Raw genomic sequence first — 18,026 nt, 5'->3', positions numbered from 1 at the left:
GAACGTGGCAATCGCAACTAATCTCGTCCTGTAAATAGCGGTTTACGAGTTCTACCCACTATTGGCCTCGTAAGAGGAAGCCACAAACCAAATCTATTCGCTAGCCGTGTGTTGACGTGCTAACCTGTGGAAAAGCGACTATTATGGTTCGCGGTTCCAGACTCCCTGAATGTAACGTTTTTATCCCTTCTGTGTAAGAGCTGCAAGCAGTTAGATCAAACATCGATAAGCAAATCGTAAGAAAATACCTTAAGCTCATAGTGCAATGGTGAAAAACTTACAATGCTGCACAACAGGTAACGCCTCTTTCCGCTGCTGACTAGCAAATTTTGGGATTCTAGGAATACGTAACTTTATCTATCAAATGCCACATTTGTATACCAGTTGAGTATGACACAGCATACCATTTAAATACAGACCCAATCGAAATATAAGTGAGTAGTATTTTACTAATTCGTGCAGATAGAGACACGCTTGTGTACAGATACTCAGTTTTGTCAAAACAGACATTCGTTGTAAGGTTATCGTTGGTAATTTTATTTCGTTTCTTATAATACAGTGCACAGTTTTCGGAAGGTTTCTTTTAATGTTGTTAAAACAATGCTAAACATAAAAGAGAAATTAATCATCAACAATATATGCGAATTCTCTGATGTTATCTATAACAGACTGACAATGCACATGCAGTTTATTGATTACATGCATGTAGATAACTTGTTCTGAGTTAAAGCTGTCAAACAAGGTTTGAAGAAGAATAAAATGCCACTACCAGACGACAGCTAATGTAGAAAATACTTTTCTGACTATTTTGGCACGATGCGCTCTCCCCATACATAATACAAAAGCTTCGAGACGCATCTGCTGCCTGGCCATCTATTAAACCTTAAAAGAACAAAATGACGCAGAAGTTAGCCTTTTTTCCACATGCGACTATCTTGGATTGAGAAGTGAAGAGAATTATGTTCAAAGTTCCATTAAATTGATAACTTCAGCAAATAGCAGAATTGCGTTTTAAAAAAATGTAGCAGTGAATGTAATAGAACATGCGACGTCTTATCAACAGTGCGCGATGCTTACCATTACGCTTCTACCTGTGACGTAGCTACTGCGGCTCTGGACGTGAACAACAGTTCCTCCAGAACTTCCGCATTCCACAGTGCTGTGAGATAATGCATATGGCCGGATCTAGACTTCTGAGAGACAGACAGTTACAGCATTTCTTTTGCTCTGCACGACGGTTTCAACACACAGATAGCGCAATAGGCTAGCTCAAATGGAAAGGAACACTTCCTATTTAAATTTCTGCATCCTACACTGTTGGCAGTTTTGTGTATGTGGCAGTTACGTTATTATATTTCGGTGATTACAAAATAGAGTCGAATGTATGCACTGGGTAGCCAAGGCAGCTAGTTCATGGCGATTCGGTCAACCAAGTAAATGAATGTACTGAACATCCTGCAAACTACTACAGGGAACCTGTGTGTCAGAATTCTCATCTTGTGTGCTGCAACGGTGTTCTGATAGAGAAATGAATCGTAGAGCAGAGGGTTTGGTGGTCTGTGGAACTGCTGGTAGTTTCACATGATGATGGTCTGGGTACGATTCCAACTTCTGTCGATGTTTTTTGATAGGGAGAGGCAGATTCTATTCTCTTCTGGCTTCGCCAAGTGAAGAAGGAATAATGGCATTGTGGTCGGAAAATCACATTAAACATGATATTCCTTCTCTACCAAGTAGACATTAGGTGGAACCACAATATAGTAAGGAGTGGCGACATGTAGAAACTCTATCGCCAGTAACCTTTCGTATAATAGTTATTTATTTCTAGTGACGAAACAAACCCTGTGTATGGTCATAGGACACTTATTCCACCTTTTATTTGAGCTTCTATATGTCGATAAAATTGGTTCTGACTTGGGAATGCAACTCAGACCGCCCTTGACACGGAATTTGATCGCTTCGTGACAATACAGCTGAACTAAAACTTGTTGTTTGTTCAAGACTGCAGATTCCTCAACATCTCCACATATTGGACATGAATGGGTTGGAATTATGGCCCAGCACTAAAGTTTTCACTATGTATTATCAAGCTCTAGCATGATAACACCTATCTGCTGGTGGATAATAATTTTTATTTTTGAAGCATTTTCATTCGTTGTCAACACCAGCCATATCAGACGTTTTTGACTCCCAGTGAGACACAGAACTGTTTGCGAGATCACTGTAAATTCAAGATGTTATTCCGAACTGCTGGTGGACAAAAATTCGGTAACTCTCGTCTCTTTGTGTGTAGTCTGCAACGATATGTTTGGGGTTCGATTCTCAGTCAGCACTGAACTCTTCGTCATATTATTTCTAGTTCAAACATGCTCACATGTCGCTGCTGGTGTAGCAAACCCATACTTAACGTTTCTTTTCTCTAGAATATAACAGCGATACGTGCCGGGTTGGAGTCCTAGGAAGGAAAAAATTAATGTTTCGTCTCGTTATTTCAGTTAATAAATCTAGCTTCCGCCGAGAAAATCCGATATGTCAAAGTTGATTGTGCTTCGATAACAATCCGGTTAGGTTCTGGGTTCGAATCCCTGTCCAACACAAAGCTTTACCTCACGGCATTTCAGGTAAGTTACTTGCGAAGAAGCAGTATTTAACATCTCTCGTAGTTCGTTAACAGGGACAATAGGTGCTGGGTAGGAATTCGCGTCCGCTAAAGATGTTTACGTTATGTAATTTAAAGTTGATATTTGTTAACTGATACTGTCTAAAATCGAGGTATATCACTCTCTTTATGCCTGGTCAGGAATGACTGTCAATTTCCGTCATCCACGAAGTCTTAGCCTGTATGACCTGGGTTTGAATCCATATGTAGAACGAGGCGGTTCGTCGTGTCATTTGACGTTCACACATATTCTCAACTAGCTGCTCGTGAATAACGTAAGTTTTTAATGACATTTTGTGTTAAATAACAAGTATGGTATGTTACTTTGAAGAGGAAATCATGAATACGACGAACTTACTACGTGCATTACCTATCTGACGTAACAATGAGAGTGCTAACATTTCAGGTATGTCATTTATTGCAATAAATGTGAGCTTACAAGCCTTAAGGACAGTCTTATCTGTGATGAGGTGTTCCCTGATATTTGTAGTATCGTGGTATTACTTTACATCTTGAGTTATTGCGACACAGAGCAGTGTTTTTTAGTGGTGACTTGTTGGAACCATTTTGAATAGTCTAATGACTGTACCAAGCAGCGATTAGAGGACCCGCTAGACAGCTGCGTTATGTAGGTTGCATGTCAATCAGGCGAAATGCAATTCAGGTCGTTGGGATACTTTTGAGCACGACTGTACGTAGCATCCGCTGGTCTTACCAACTGTAAACTATGTTACTAGTCGATATACTTATCAACAAGTTAAATTAAACATTTTCCGCATAACTAGTTATTCATTCATGTAATAGTTGTGCAGCATAGGAAATAATAATTACAATGTGTTTAATAAACATCTATACGTGGCAAAGAGCAGCTATGAAATTTCTTTAATTTAATTATATGACATCGTTGTGTGGAATATCGCACGAGGTGAGTACAGCTGCCTAGCGCACACAGACCTCTGTCCTAGCAAATATAGGAGTTGTGTCGTACGTGCATTTGTGAGCAGTAAGTCAACGAGATTACTTCCTCTATGAAGAAGCTGGTATTGCTACCATGGTTGTTCGTAAGGAACTTGATTCTGTTCGGTTTGCCGAGATGACTTGTGTGTTGCATTTGATTGCGATCATGACAATTTTAGCTTCTGGAGTCGTTTTTACATGCCTGTGGGAAACACCACGTGATCAAAAGTCAGTATAAATTTGAAAACTGAATAAATCATGGAATAATGTAGATAGAGAGGTACAAATTGACACACATGCTTGGAATGACATGCGGTTTTATTAGAACCTAAGAAATACAAAAGTTCAAAAAATGTCCGACAGATGGCACTTCATCTGATCAGAATAGCAATAATTAGCATAACAAAGTAAGATAAAGCAGGAAATGCTCAATATGTCCACCATCATTCCTCAACAATAGCTGTAATCGAGGAATAATATTGTGAACAGCATCCGGCATATGTAAATAAGGGTTTTTGTTTTGATCAGTTGTTATCAGATTCTGACAGGTCTTATATACACCCTTAACTTTCTTCCTGAGTACAAATGAGACAGTCTTGGCTGTCGTTCCCAACGTTCGAGTTGTGGTATGCATAGTTCGGTACCCTAGTTTTCTTAAATGTAATTCAAGTGTTGTTGTTAGTGTATTTAAGAATTCTATTTTAATTATTGAAACACGACAAATTTCCATATTTAGTTTGTGAAGTTCAGTATATTTTGTTACGTGGCTGATGAACACTGGGTCTTACATGATAAACCAGTTTGTAATTTCTGGAGACTGACTGACCTATGTCAATGATGTTCGGGTACAATCGTAGACGACATTTCAACACAAAAGCCATGTGTTTGCACGGCATAGAATGCGTCAGAGGGAGAGATAGTTCGTAACATTAATGTATTGCTTGTCAACAGTTTCGAGCAGAATACTGATTAGAAACCAAAATAATAATTCGGGACGTCTAATAACACTGATATCGCACACGAACGCATGGATCACCAGTACCTTAAACTTGGGTACTACGCTCGTAAGTAAATGAGTAATACCGTCGTTCGGTCTGATGGGGAAGGCGATTTGGCGATTTCAGATCTGCCGTCACCCAAAACTGACTGAGATCTGTCGACTTTGGACATGCCTTGGACACTTCGGTCGATGGGGTTGACATGCTTCTGCATTGCAAGACCCATGAGCATCTCTTGTTAAACTTTGCTATCGGCTATAGCGGTCATTTACTGTCTCTAAATTAGTTACGTGTCTCCTCGATGACTACAATGGAGCTGTGATCTAAAACCAGTGGTACTGGAGTCATACATGACGTCAGCATCAAGTTAACTACTACTTACCGAATTTCCTCGTGGTAACTAAACCTTCCATTCCCCTTCCTGACTGCTAATTTCGTATGTTCGTTCCACTTGCGTAACGTGTAGCCGTCTGTACTTTGGAGCTTCCGAGGTATACGAGTAATACTGAACCCTAGTAAATGAAATTCATGCAGCTTTAAGGAGGCCTGGCGTTCAGTGCATGAAATAAAAATACTATTTCAGTCGTGTTTATTGAGACTGTTCATTTAAAAACAAGAATGAATTTCTGAAATATCACAATCTGTAGAGATAAGCATGCCAGATGAAAAATTCCTGTAAACACCACAAGGAAACATGACGCTAAAACTGAATAACGCTGCCTCTAAAGTTGTCAGTAGCCTCAATTCGGTGGTATAACGTCCAGAGATTTTGCCACATCCTGATGAAAGCACTGATTGATCATTATATCCCGTAGAGCTTAGGATTGTGCGGATGATAATTACGAGGTCTCACACGCTGTTCCAGGTAGCCCCAGATATTTTCTATTGGATTACGATCGAGTTATTTAGTGGGCATTTCGAGGTGCTGTAGGATGTCTGAGTCTTCAGCAAGCAAGGAAAGCAGGCGTGCAGTCTTGTTAACGCTACTGTGGTGATCTGGAACATGAGCGTTTAGAGATGTAGAAGAAATTGCCCCACTTCGTTGGTAAGAACGTAAGCCTGAACTTTCCGTTACATACTCACGGGTCCCTTATCGAATAGACCCAAGTTATAATACGAAAAATGAACACAAAACACCACGAAAGTAATTCCGGCCTGAATTACATCTTTCACTGCGTGTTAGAGGTATCACTGTGACATCGGTGTGCTCGGCACTACGCATCATCTGGAAAGAGACAAAATCGCGACTCGTCGGAACACGTAACACGTCTCCAACGAGTTTTTGTGCATTTTCTGTATTGTTTGGCACACTGGAGACGTGCTGTTATAAGCAAGGGACTGTTGCGAGGTAGCCGACTCTATAGGCCGGTTGTTTGCAGCAGCCTTAGCAATACTCTCTCGGAAATTTTTAGAGGGACCTGCATACAATGGTATGGCAGTAGTTCCTGGCACGTTTGATATACGTTGTCAGTGACAAGTCGTGACGCGCGGCTTCCGTCTGGGTTGGAGTGTATATTTCTTCGACCTCTGTTCTTATCTCGTGTTACATGGCTGCGAGCGGCACGCCATTCCCTGTAGACTGTCTCAGGGCTCTCGCGTTCACGCAACCACAAATCGGGCAACATAATTCATGGTGTAATATCTGGGACTCCTAAATACTGTTCTGCTGTTCTGTCATGTCTCCATGTCGACCCATCATACTGCATTGATTGCTGATTGCATCCGTCTACCATCACCTACGTGAGCGGCGGGTGGTCACATGACCGCCATTTCTGTCCACAACCCTCCTAAGGGACCAGAGCACTGCATGAAGTTGCTGACTAATACTTTATCCAGTGAGTTTACCAAGTTAATCAATACGTGTTATAAGAATTAAGGGTACAACTTGCGTTCCGCTAAAGTCAGAAACGAGACCGGGTAGATCAAGGGAGTTATATGGTGTGGTAGTTCTCTATTCCCCATCCATGAAGAGGGTTCCCGTCATTACGTGAAGGGCGTGCCTCTGAAGATGTAAGGGCTGGGAGGTTTCTACCTCTAGAAATTTCTGGAACATTCAAAAATATTCGAGTACATTCCACAATATTCGAGAGTATTCGAGAGCATTCCACAACATTCCAGATTGTTCCACAATGATCCGTGATGGTCTGGAATTTTCTGGAGTAGCCAGGAACATTCGTAAAGATTCCAGAACGTTTGAGAGCATCGCGGAACATCCCAGATCATTATGGAATATTCCAGAACATTTACTAGTGTTCTGGAACGTTGTGGATCATTCGATGCTTTTCTGACATCATCTGGAATTCACCACTTATGGGGCCACACACTGTTAGTTGTATATTAAACAAGACCCGTCGTGGGTTAGAACGTCAGTTTTTTATCAGTGAGAAAGTGAGGAAACAAAAAAGTAATTCAGTGAGTGAATAAAAACAAACACTGAAGCGTGAGCAGTCAAAGTGATACAGTGACTGAATAGAAATTGCAAATAAAGCGTGAAAAGTCTGTTAAGTGTATTTAGTGTATTTGCTAACAAAAATCTCATTTAATCTATATTTTAGAAAATGCCCAAACGTAAAATAGGAGGAGACCTTACTAATTCTGAAGCAAAACGGTGAAAACAAAAAGGACAGCGATAAAGTGAAACAGACGAACAGCGTGATGCATGTTTAAGTTCCCAACGCACGACAAGAGCACCGTGAGAAGCAGAGAAATCGAAGAACAGCGAAATGAATGGTTTGAGGAATTGTGACTTGCAACACAATCTTATATTGAAAGACTGAGTTATAATGAAAGACTGGAAAATCGAGTCAACCGTTAAAATATCATCCAAAGAGAAGCCCAGACGAACACAGGTAAACAGTACAACCAAACCAATGAAGTATTCTCCTACGACCCGGCGAAAGAATAAAACAAACACGTCGTAATCGTAAAAATGGATAACATCTGCAATTTTGCAACGCGAAAATATTCAGCAGAGGAACACCAGGATTCTGTTGCATGAATGAAAAATTCGATTACCACTACTGGAAGCATCTAAGCAGAAACTTTCACATTACGTGGCCGGGAAAACACTTTCTTCAAAGAATAAAACCGTACAACGCCTGATTCCAAATGACTTCTATCGGTGTCACTTCGATCAACACAAACAAAGATGAAATCGATTATGTTTCTTCCACCCAAGGACAATGTCGCAACCTGGGATCATTACTACCACTGCCGCGCGGGATTAGCCGAGCGGTCTGCGGCGCTGCAGTCATGGACTGTGCGGCTGGTCCCGTTGGAGGTTCGAATCCTCCCTCGTCCATGGGTGTGCGTGTTTGTCCTTAGGATAATTTAGGTTAAGTAATGTGTAAGCTTAGGGACTGATAACCTTAGCAGTTAAGTCCCATAAGATTTCACACACATTTAAACATTCCTACCACTACCTAACTAAGACCATAATTTTCTGCAGGTATGTTTCATCGGAAATGAAGAAACACAAATTGATCAACGATGCTGTACAGAGAATCTTACACAAATACGATCAACTGATTGATATATTCAAAGCAGCACTAGACCGAATGATTTCTGAAGACTATAAAGTTATAATTGGAACCGACAAAAGACCACCTAGACAACACGAACGTCAATTTAACTCACCTCAAATAGACGAAGTCGCTATCGTAATTGTGGACAACGAAAACACAAACACATAACTGTACAAAGAAGAAGGGAACGACTACAACGCACTGCACAGACACACCGTTCATATAATGCCCTCCAAGAGCCATTAATATTTCTGCACGGAGAGAACGGATATAATTCTAATGTGAAACAAATGGAACCTGAAACATGCGTAGAAACAACCAAAAAAGACACTTCCAAGGAGGTCTATGTTTATCACTTAATGATCTGAGGCAATGAAACATATAATCACATTCTCAATACTCGTTGTTTATCCCAACAATCCCTAATGGATATGTGTGCAAAAACAGAAGCGGAACGGGAGCTTCACGTAAGACTGAATCAGAAGAAACTACGCACGGTGGAATACATCTGTTGTGACTTGGCAAGACAGCCAAGCCACTAGGAGGAAGCCGAAAGGCACGCGTTTAAGCTCACGCAGGCTGGCGTGAGGTCTCGAACAGGTAAAGTAATTATACTAGCAAAAAAAGGTATGTAGCTTCTGGAATACTTAACTTTAATCCATAATTGGCGAACATCGGTCTGACGGTACATGCATCACAAAATAAATAGCAAATGATAATGGCGCCTTGCTAGGTCGTAGCAAATGACGTAGCTGAAGGCTATGCTAACTATCGTCTCGGCAAATGAGAGCGTAATTTGTCAGTGAACCATCGCTAGCAAAGTCGACTGTACAACTGGGGAGAGTGCTAGGAAGTCTCTCTAGACCTGCCGTGTGGCGGCGCTCGGTCTGCAATCACTGACAGTGGCGACACGCGGGTCCGACGTATACTAGCGTACCGCGGCCGATTTAAAGGCTACCACCTAGCAAGTGTGGTGTCTGGCGGTGACACCACAACATCCACCTTTGCCATGCAATCATAAATGACGGAAACACTGACGACATTGAAACAATGGTAATCTCATCCTCATTACATATAGGAAGCCCGAGACACATGCACGAATACAATGATGATGGTTTGACCGTCATAAGAATACTGCAATTCAATGAAATCCTTCAAATATTTCTGTAAGTGTGTGAACAAACGCACTGGCATGGCAGTATTTCAAATAGCAAAGATCGCGAACAACAAACAGGAAAGACGAGATCCTCATGTACCAAATGGGAAGATACATCAACAGTAGCGAAGCAGCGTGGCAGATTTTCGGTTTTCCCATACACGAGCGCGAAGCAACTGTGCAATATCTAGCAGCACATTTGAAGAATGGACAGATAGTTTACTTCACCAAAGACAACGCCAGAAAAACTGCAAGCAAACCTCCTCAGATCACAACATTAACAGATTTTTACCAACAGTGCCAACGGATTCATTCTCGAAAACATTACTATATGTAGATGTGATTACCTATTACATGTGGAACACAAGAAGAAAAATTTTTTAACGACGAAAACAAGGAATTATAGCAGAAGATCATCCAGTAATCATGAAGACTGGCTCTCTAGGCCGAGTATACACCGTACACCCGAACAGCGCCGAATGTTTGTCTCTCCAGATCTTGCTACACAAAATACTGTGACCTACAAGTTTCACAGATCTCAAGACTATTGACGGTTACCTGTGCCGGACGCACAGAGAAGCATGTCAATGCTTAGGACTACTAGAAAGCGACAATCACTGGAAATTAACACTACAAGAAGCCTGAATCACAGCCTCAGCTGAAGAGATGAGAGACTTGTAAGTAGGCTGTTTAGGTTTTTTTATTGGTAACGCCACCTCTGTAAAAAAATCACTGGCTGTGCTGGGTGCAGTCTGTGTCTAGTTTGCATTGTTGTCTGCCATTGTAGTGTTGGGCAGCGGCAGCTGGATGTTAACAGCGCGTAGCGTTGCGCAGTTGGAGGTGAGCCGCCAGCAGTGGTGGATGTGGGGAGAGAGATGGCGGAGTTTTGTAATTTGTCATGAACTGCTATATATACTATGATTATTAAGGTAAATACATTGTTTGTTCTCTATTAAAATCTTTCATTTGCTAACTATGCCTATCAGTAGTTAGTGCCTTCAGTAGTTTGAATCTTTTATTTAATTGGCAGTAGTGGCGCTCGCTGTATTGCAGTAGCTTGAGTAGCGAAGATTTTTGTGAGGTAAGTGATTTGTGAAAGGTATAGTTTAATGTTAGTCAGGGCCATTCTTTTGTAGGGATTATTGAAAGTCAGATTGCGTTGCGCTAACAAAATATTGTGTATCAGTTAAAGGACAGTCTTGTATAATTGTTCAAAAAGGGGACGTTTCAGAACTTATTCTCCATAATTCTAACAACATATAACCCATGGAACCCAAAACAGCTATGGGGCTCCTTGAGAGTTGTGTTTATATACTGTAACAAATCCAACAATATCATCCTGAACCAACCATTTCATTTAACGATATCTTCGATGAAACACTCATTCGCCAGAAGATATAAATGCTTAGGCATAAAATACCAGATCTTAGTACAACTTGGGATCCAAGCAACACGAAAAGATGCTATCAGTGTGCTAAACCTCGACATTGCAAAGAAAAAAAGCTAAAGCATCAACAAACTGCTTCAATTAATTGCTCACAATTAACCACTACTCAATTAAAATCAAAAGAAATATTACAATGTTATCATGGACCGGATCGACAACACTCACGGAATTATTTACTTGGACGCATCAGGTGGCATCGGGAAAACGTTTCTAATAAATCTGCTGCTTTCGGAAGCACGTGCTAAACAACAAATCGCACTTGCATTGGTATCATCCGGCATTGCATTCACACTTATAGGAGGAGGACGAACTGTCCGTTCCGCCCTGCCACTACCGTTGAATATAGCCGAAGAACAATTCCGGGTTTGTAAAATCTCAGGAGCATCTGGACGGGGTGAACTTCCCAAGCAAGCTAAAATTATCTTCTGGAACGAATGCACAATGGCACATAATAAATCACTTGAAGCTATGGATATAACATTACAAGACTTGCGAGGAAACTCTGAAGGATGGAGCAGCTCTACTCATGCTCTCAGGAGATTTTCGGCAAACACATCCAGCTATCCCCAAATTATCACCGGCAAACGAGATCAATGCATGCTTTAAAAACCATATCTGCGGCCATATGTACCAATATTGCGACTAACAAAAAATATGAGAGTTGAACTATCGAAAGACGAAACAACGGCACGTTCTGGTCAACAACTTTTACAAATAGAAGTAGACACATATCCTACTGACCATTCGACCGGTCTCATTAAACTCAACAGCGATTTCTACAACATAGCAACTGATGAAAACGAAAACAATGACAAAATACATCCAAACACTGTTCACAAACATTGATCCGGACTGGCTATTTGAAAGGGAAATTTTGGCAACTAAAAATTAAAGTGTCAATGATATTAGTTTTTACATTAAAAAAAATTCCCGGTGAAAAGAAAATATACAAATCGATCGACACGATCGCAAACGTTGAAGGAAGTGTGAACTTCCTTAGAGAATAACTGCTTGTAAGTACCAGGAATTCCATTGTACAGCCTTCGACTTAACACTGGATCTCCGATCATGCTACTCAGAAATCTCAACTCACCAAAATCATGTAATGGAGCAAGAATGATATTCTAACAGCTACGGAATGGCATCATCGAAGCCGAGCTTCTGACAGGGAAGCACGCACAATACTTATCCCCAAAATAACAATCATCTCTACTGAACTGCCAGTCCAATTTAAAAGACTGCTATTAACCATTAATTCAGCCGACAGTTTTACAGTTGCGTTAAAAAACTCAAGGACAAACTTTAGATTATTGCAGCATCAAGCTCAAAGACTCCTGCTTCTCTCACGGTCAACTATACGTAGCCTACTCTCGAGTAGCAAATTTGGAAAATTTGTACATACATACCGTGGATAACAAAATGAAAAATGTTGGTTATAAGCAAGTATTGTGAACAGTTAGAACATGCTCTAAATAAAATTGTTTCACCTCTTTTACTTCAACAAGTATTGTAAATAGTTACAACATATTTTCACAAATTATACTTTTATTCCAACTACCACACGATCTCATATCAACACCCTGAGCGAAGCTGGGTACCTCAGCTAGTATAAAATATGTGCACTCCGTCTTCAGGCCACAAGTGGCCCATCGGGATCATCCGACCGCCGTATCATCCTCAGTTGAGGATGCGGACAGGAGGGGCTTGTGGTCAGCACACCGCTCTCCCGGTCGTTATGATGGTTTTCTCTGACCGGAGCCACTACTATTCGGTCGAGCAGCTCCTCAATTGGCATCACGAGGCTGAGTACACCCCGAAAAATGGCTACAGCGCATGGCGGCTGGATGGTCACCCAACCATGTACCGACCACGCCCGACAGTGCTTAATATCGGTGATCTCACGGGAACCGGTGTATCCAATGCGGCAAGGCCGTTGCCCTACCATAAAATATAATATAATACAAAGTCCAGTCATATTAATGTGACCACAAACCAGAAGCCAGAGGAATTACCTTTGCATACATGCACACTTGTGTTGATTCATTATGCTTTCCAAAGTGACGAGGTGATCCAGCTAATGCCACGAAAACCTTCCCCAGGCCATAACGCTCCCTCCTGCGACCTCAACCCTCCCGACGGTCGTTGCAGAGTGTTTCCTTTCAGATGTTCCACGCTGTACACTCTAACAGCCGCCTGACCGATAAAGGATAAAGCGTGATTCATCTGAAAAGGTCACTTGCCGCCACTCAGTGGTCGTCCAGTGCAAATTCCATCCTTCTCCGCTGATGAACGTCAGTCAGTGAGGGTGCATGAGCCAGGAGCCTGCAGCGCAGGCTCGTACACAGCGACGTTCGCGGACTTGTCGTTGAGGACACACTGTTGGCGACCCATTAGTTCATCTATGCGGCCAGTTGCTCGAGAGTTACACGTCTATTGGCTCGTCCACATCTCCGCAGCCGTTGCTCACCCCCTTTCGTATTTGGTTTGTGGTTCAACACAGTTGTACCGATTTTGGATAGTGCCCTCTCGCCATGCACGGTATACTTCAACCATGACGGGAAACGGATAGTTTACAAACTTAGCCGTTTCGTACTTGCTTCCACCTTTGGCCTCAAGCCAATCATTATTCCCATTTGTACATCATATAAATCGCTCCATTCCTGCGTAACGACAACTGTTTTCTGCGTCTCCGAGACACGCTTTATACATCCTCTGTTGCTAGTGCTGCCACTTGTCATCTGTTAGTAGTTGCTGCCCACTGAAGTCGAACATAGGTGTGGTTGCATTAAGGGGACAGAGTACGTGAAATTCGACATTTTCTGTTTCTTACTCGATAATGTACTTTGGACTTTTCTGAACAGTTCGGTATACAATATATTAAAATCAGACAATTGTGGCACCTTCAAATGGCTCTGTGCACTATGCGACTTAACATCTGAGGTCATCAGTCGCCTAGAACTAATTAAACTTAACTAACCTAAGGACATCACACACATGCATGCCCGAGGTAGGATTCGAACCTGCGACCGTAGCGGTCGCCCGGTTTCAGACTGTAGCGCCTAGAACCGCACGGCCACTCCGGCTGGCCCTTCAAATAATATTTTGAATGTTGACGTGTGACTGTCAAATTTCGCGGCTACGCATATACTGCCACAATTGAGCAGTCATATCATGGGAACTACGCAGTCTAGAAGGTTGTGAGTCGCTTTGTCTTGTGCCTACTGCTACATCTCAGAAATTGGCATTACGAATAAACCTAAAAACCAAGCTGGGTAACACAAAGCAGTCTGATGACAAGAAAATAAAATGTGCTATAAGACTAAGGGGCAAAGTAATTGATGAATTACAGAAATATTATGGGAAATCCATTAGAGATAACTGTGACAATTTAGAGAAGATGAAAAGAACTGTGTAGAGCACTTTCTTTCATCGAATATCAGCTGATGAAAAGCCATGTCATGCTTTGTGTCCACCTCCACCAAGCACTGGTGAAACGTCTGTAGACCCACTGTAGTCCTTGTAGAGATAATGGTACTGGTGGGTCATCAAAGATGCAGACCCACTGTAGTCCTTGTAGAGATAGCCAGCAGCCATCTGTTGTGACTGTGCAGGTGCACAATCACCATTGAAGAGTCTTGCGGATAATATAGCAAGTCCATAAACCACCACTTGTGCACTCACAAAGTTTTTGAAATTGTCCTTAGAACCAGCAATGCTGTTATCCAGTCCCTTGCTGAGTTATTAACACACGTGCAAACACTAACAGTCCCTACTTCTCACATATTGTCCATATACTATGACCAACAGAAACGTGTGCAGTGAAATGTAACTAACAAGTTAATAATATCATGAACTGGTGACAATTACAATTTAATAACATAAGTATACAATTACAAAGGTACAAATACATCATTAAAGAACATAATAGTACAGATAACATTTGTAGTAATATGGGCTTTACAAAAGAATCGAAATAACATATACATCAGTGTTACAGGAATTATGACGTGAGTACATACATAAAAGATCAGAGTAACTTTCGAAACATCAACTTCACACATGAGCGTTAAACAGAACAGAATTAATAATATCTAACATCTTTACAAAGTAAATAACGTATTATTAATGCCAATTATATTCGAGGATAACAGTATTCCTCATCATAGTGAATGTAGCTTAGTATTAAAAGAAGAAAAAAAATTCTATGAAATTACACAGAGACAGGAAGAAAACAAATACACAAGGGTACACAAACACATAGTGGGATAACACCAATAGGAAAGGACAGGGTTCGTTTTCAGTGTAACATGTGGTACTGCAGTCCAACCCAAAACTTCATATATCTTTCCTCTTATTTCATCCTTTGTTTCCACCAAAAAAAATTCTATCTAAGCATGCTTTCTGTATTTATATGTTCACACATTTCTTACCTCAACATTTATTTCCAAGAAAATCCTACCTAAACCTGTTTTCTGTACTTTTTTTTCGTATAACTTCTCAATGCATTTCTTCCAATTCATCGAAACTCATTCTCTTAGAGGCTACCCCCTCTTAAGCTAACTTAAATCTACTGAGCTCAGATGCTAAACTAAGGAACAAGGCCATGCAGCAGCACAAAATAAGTAACACAAACAACAATGACCAAAAAAATGGAAACTTGCAAAGCAAGCTACAGTAAATCTAAATTACCAAGCAATGCAACATTACAACTAATATGAGCCAATGTGCAACAACAAGAAAAATAAATGAGTAGTAAAAGTGGCTTAGCAGAGTAACACAAAGTCAAATTCAGTAACACTACGCCTGACAAACAGCAGTAACTTATACCTAAACATGACATAGCTCAAGAAGAAAAAATATTGCAGTAAAAACAACAATGCAGATAAGGGAAATGTATATTCACATCTTAATATCTATGTAATTAAAGTGGTGCACCACAACAACTGATTGTAAAAAGAAATATTACCATGTACTTGAAAAGAAAATTATGTGTTACTGTTACTAGTTCCTTCTTATTGTTCTTTCCTTTCCAAGTGCTCCTTTTTTAAAGAATGTGGATCATAAAATAATTATTTAATAGATCTGTTGACAGAAAGTGTTCACATTAGCAAATGCATTTCATTTTATAAAAGCAATGCTGCAACACAGCTGGAAACCAGATATCAAATGAAATAAGCAACTATGAAAAGCAAAGCATAAAAATATCATTCAGTAGTCATGTGACATTTCATAAGTTAGTAGAAATTCTCTCAACTCTCATAGAAAGACGCTTGTCATAATCAGGTGTGCAGATGTAAAAATATTTCTTGTCATTTTATTAGGCATTTCAGTAAATATCATAAATTACGAGCTCCACAGTATGCTTTCAACAAGGAAATGTCAGTAGCACGGACAATGGCCTCCCCTTTTTTTTTCTACCTGTGCCGCTGAAAGGCTAATGGCTTTTTTTTTTTTTTCCGGCGGCTGTCGCCCAGGTGGGTGCCCATGACGCATTACGTGCAGGTGGTCACTTAACTTTCTTACGGAAATATTTACGACAGCAGTTTCCGCTACAGTGACAGTCTCACATAAAAATATTTCACAGGTCAAGAATTAGCGTTGCAAATCTGTGGAAACAAAATCCTATAAATATGTGTGTCCAAAAAAATTTTCGCCGGCATTGTGATACATTCATGCATTTACACACATTTCATAACTCTTAAAGTACGATTCTTGGTTTCCAACATCCTGTTTCACAAGTCAAGAGTCCCTACCCACTATTCATTACTCCTTACCTTATTACACATATACGTATCAATCGACACTCGTCAATATTTCGTCATTATAAATATGAAGCATAATCAAAGAACTCATATAGCCTCAGCCTATTAATCATAAACATACCTCAGCAGCATAATACACATCGTCGTCGTAAAAATAACATCATAACACCTCAGTCAAATCTCAAAATCGTCGTAGCTTCCTCCAATAATTAAAAAAATTCTCTGCTCATGTCAAAAGTGTCATCTGCCTCAAACGTACTTTAAAAATCATGATCCCATACCAAATACATCATTCAAAGCTCTCACAGTATCACAATGGGTCCGAAAAAATATGAACAGTTCACACAGTACAGACAAAATACAATTTCATAAGTGTGAAGTTATCCAACTGTGTAATTGCGTAAACATCTGTCACTGATGTAATAAAAAACATGTTTATCTCTCAATTAAATGATCAGATAGCTGTGTAATTTATGTTTTAGAGAAATATGGTACCGATGTGTAAAGTTGTATAAGCAAATACCATATTAGCTAGGGTTCCTTGTGGTTGCCAAACACATGGTACACAAAGTAAGCATGTACCCCCCTGAGGATAAATGTAATTATACCCTCAGGTGTTACAAATTACAGCAATGGAATGAAATGTATCACGGAAAACTTTCCTTGTAATTAAAAAAATCTTTAAAAATAAGTGTTTTAAGTATAAGATTAATCACTCAAATGCGTGTACTGTACCGCTAAATGTGCGTCTTGCTGTAAGATAATTCTGTGGAAGTGCCGTAATTATCGTCCTCTGGTATCTCACAGAAAGTACTTTAAACCCAGAATGTATTTTCAAGTAAACCAAAATGTTGCATTAAAATCTTATTAGCAGTACCAGTATGTGTCCTAACTATGTAAGCCTGATAGTCATTACGTAGTCGTGCAACTGACAAGCAAGAATGTACAAATGCAACACTGTGTAGTCTGTTCACTATAACAATGCATTCGTAATTTCTGTTTAAATAAGTTCTCTTGGTTCTTGACTGGATATTTAACTTCCAACATTGTTGCATGTTAACAGATTCTAAATCTGGCAAATATACTAGAAATGTGAAGTGAAAAATTTTGTGGTAAAGACAAAGTTAAAAGGCAGATTATCTTTCAATAAACGGTTTTACATGTGAAATGTGGTACAATCTTTTACTCTTCAAAGTACTCAGAATTTCAGCTTGAACGCAATTATCATGCAGTATACGTCAGTAAAAAATACTGGAATTTTTCACAAGGTTAGCGTCTATGTTATTTTTCTCTGAGCCAGCCGGCGCACGTGGGTGCCTGCGGCGCGAGTCATTGTCTGTCTCTTTGTTGGCGCGCGTTGTTATTGGGATTAGGAGGCCTAACTTCTACGAATTCGCCTTGCCGAGAGGGCCCAGCTCTGTTAGAATCCCGCCAGTTCTGATGAAATTCACGTCTGTCGTTTTGTCGGTAGTTTACATAGTTTCTTGTTTGTCGGTCATGTGGTGGAGAATTTCGCCCTGAGT

Source organism: Schistocerca piceifrons, chromosome 8 (assembly GCF_021461385.2).
Source record: "Schistocerca piceifrons isolate TAMUIC-IGC-003096 chromosome 8, iqSchPice1.1, whole genome shotgun sequence".
NCBI lineage: Eukaryota > Metazoa > Arthropoda > Insecta > Orthoptera > Acrididae > Schistocerca > Schistocerca piceifrons.
This window is presented reverse-complemented; position numbering follows the sequence as displayed.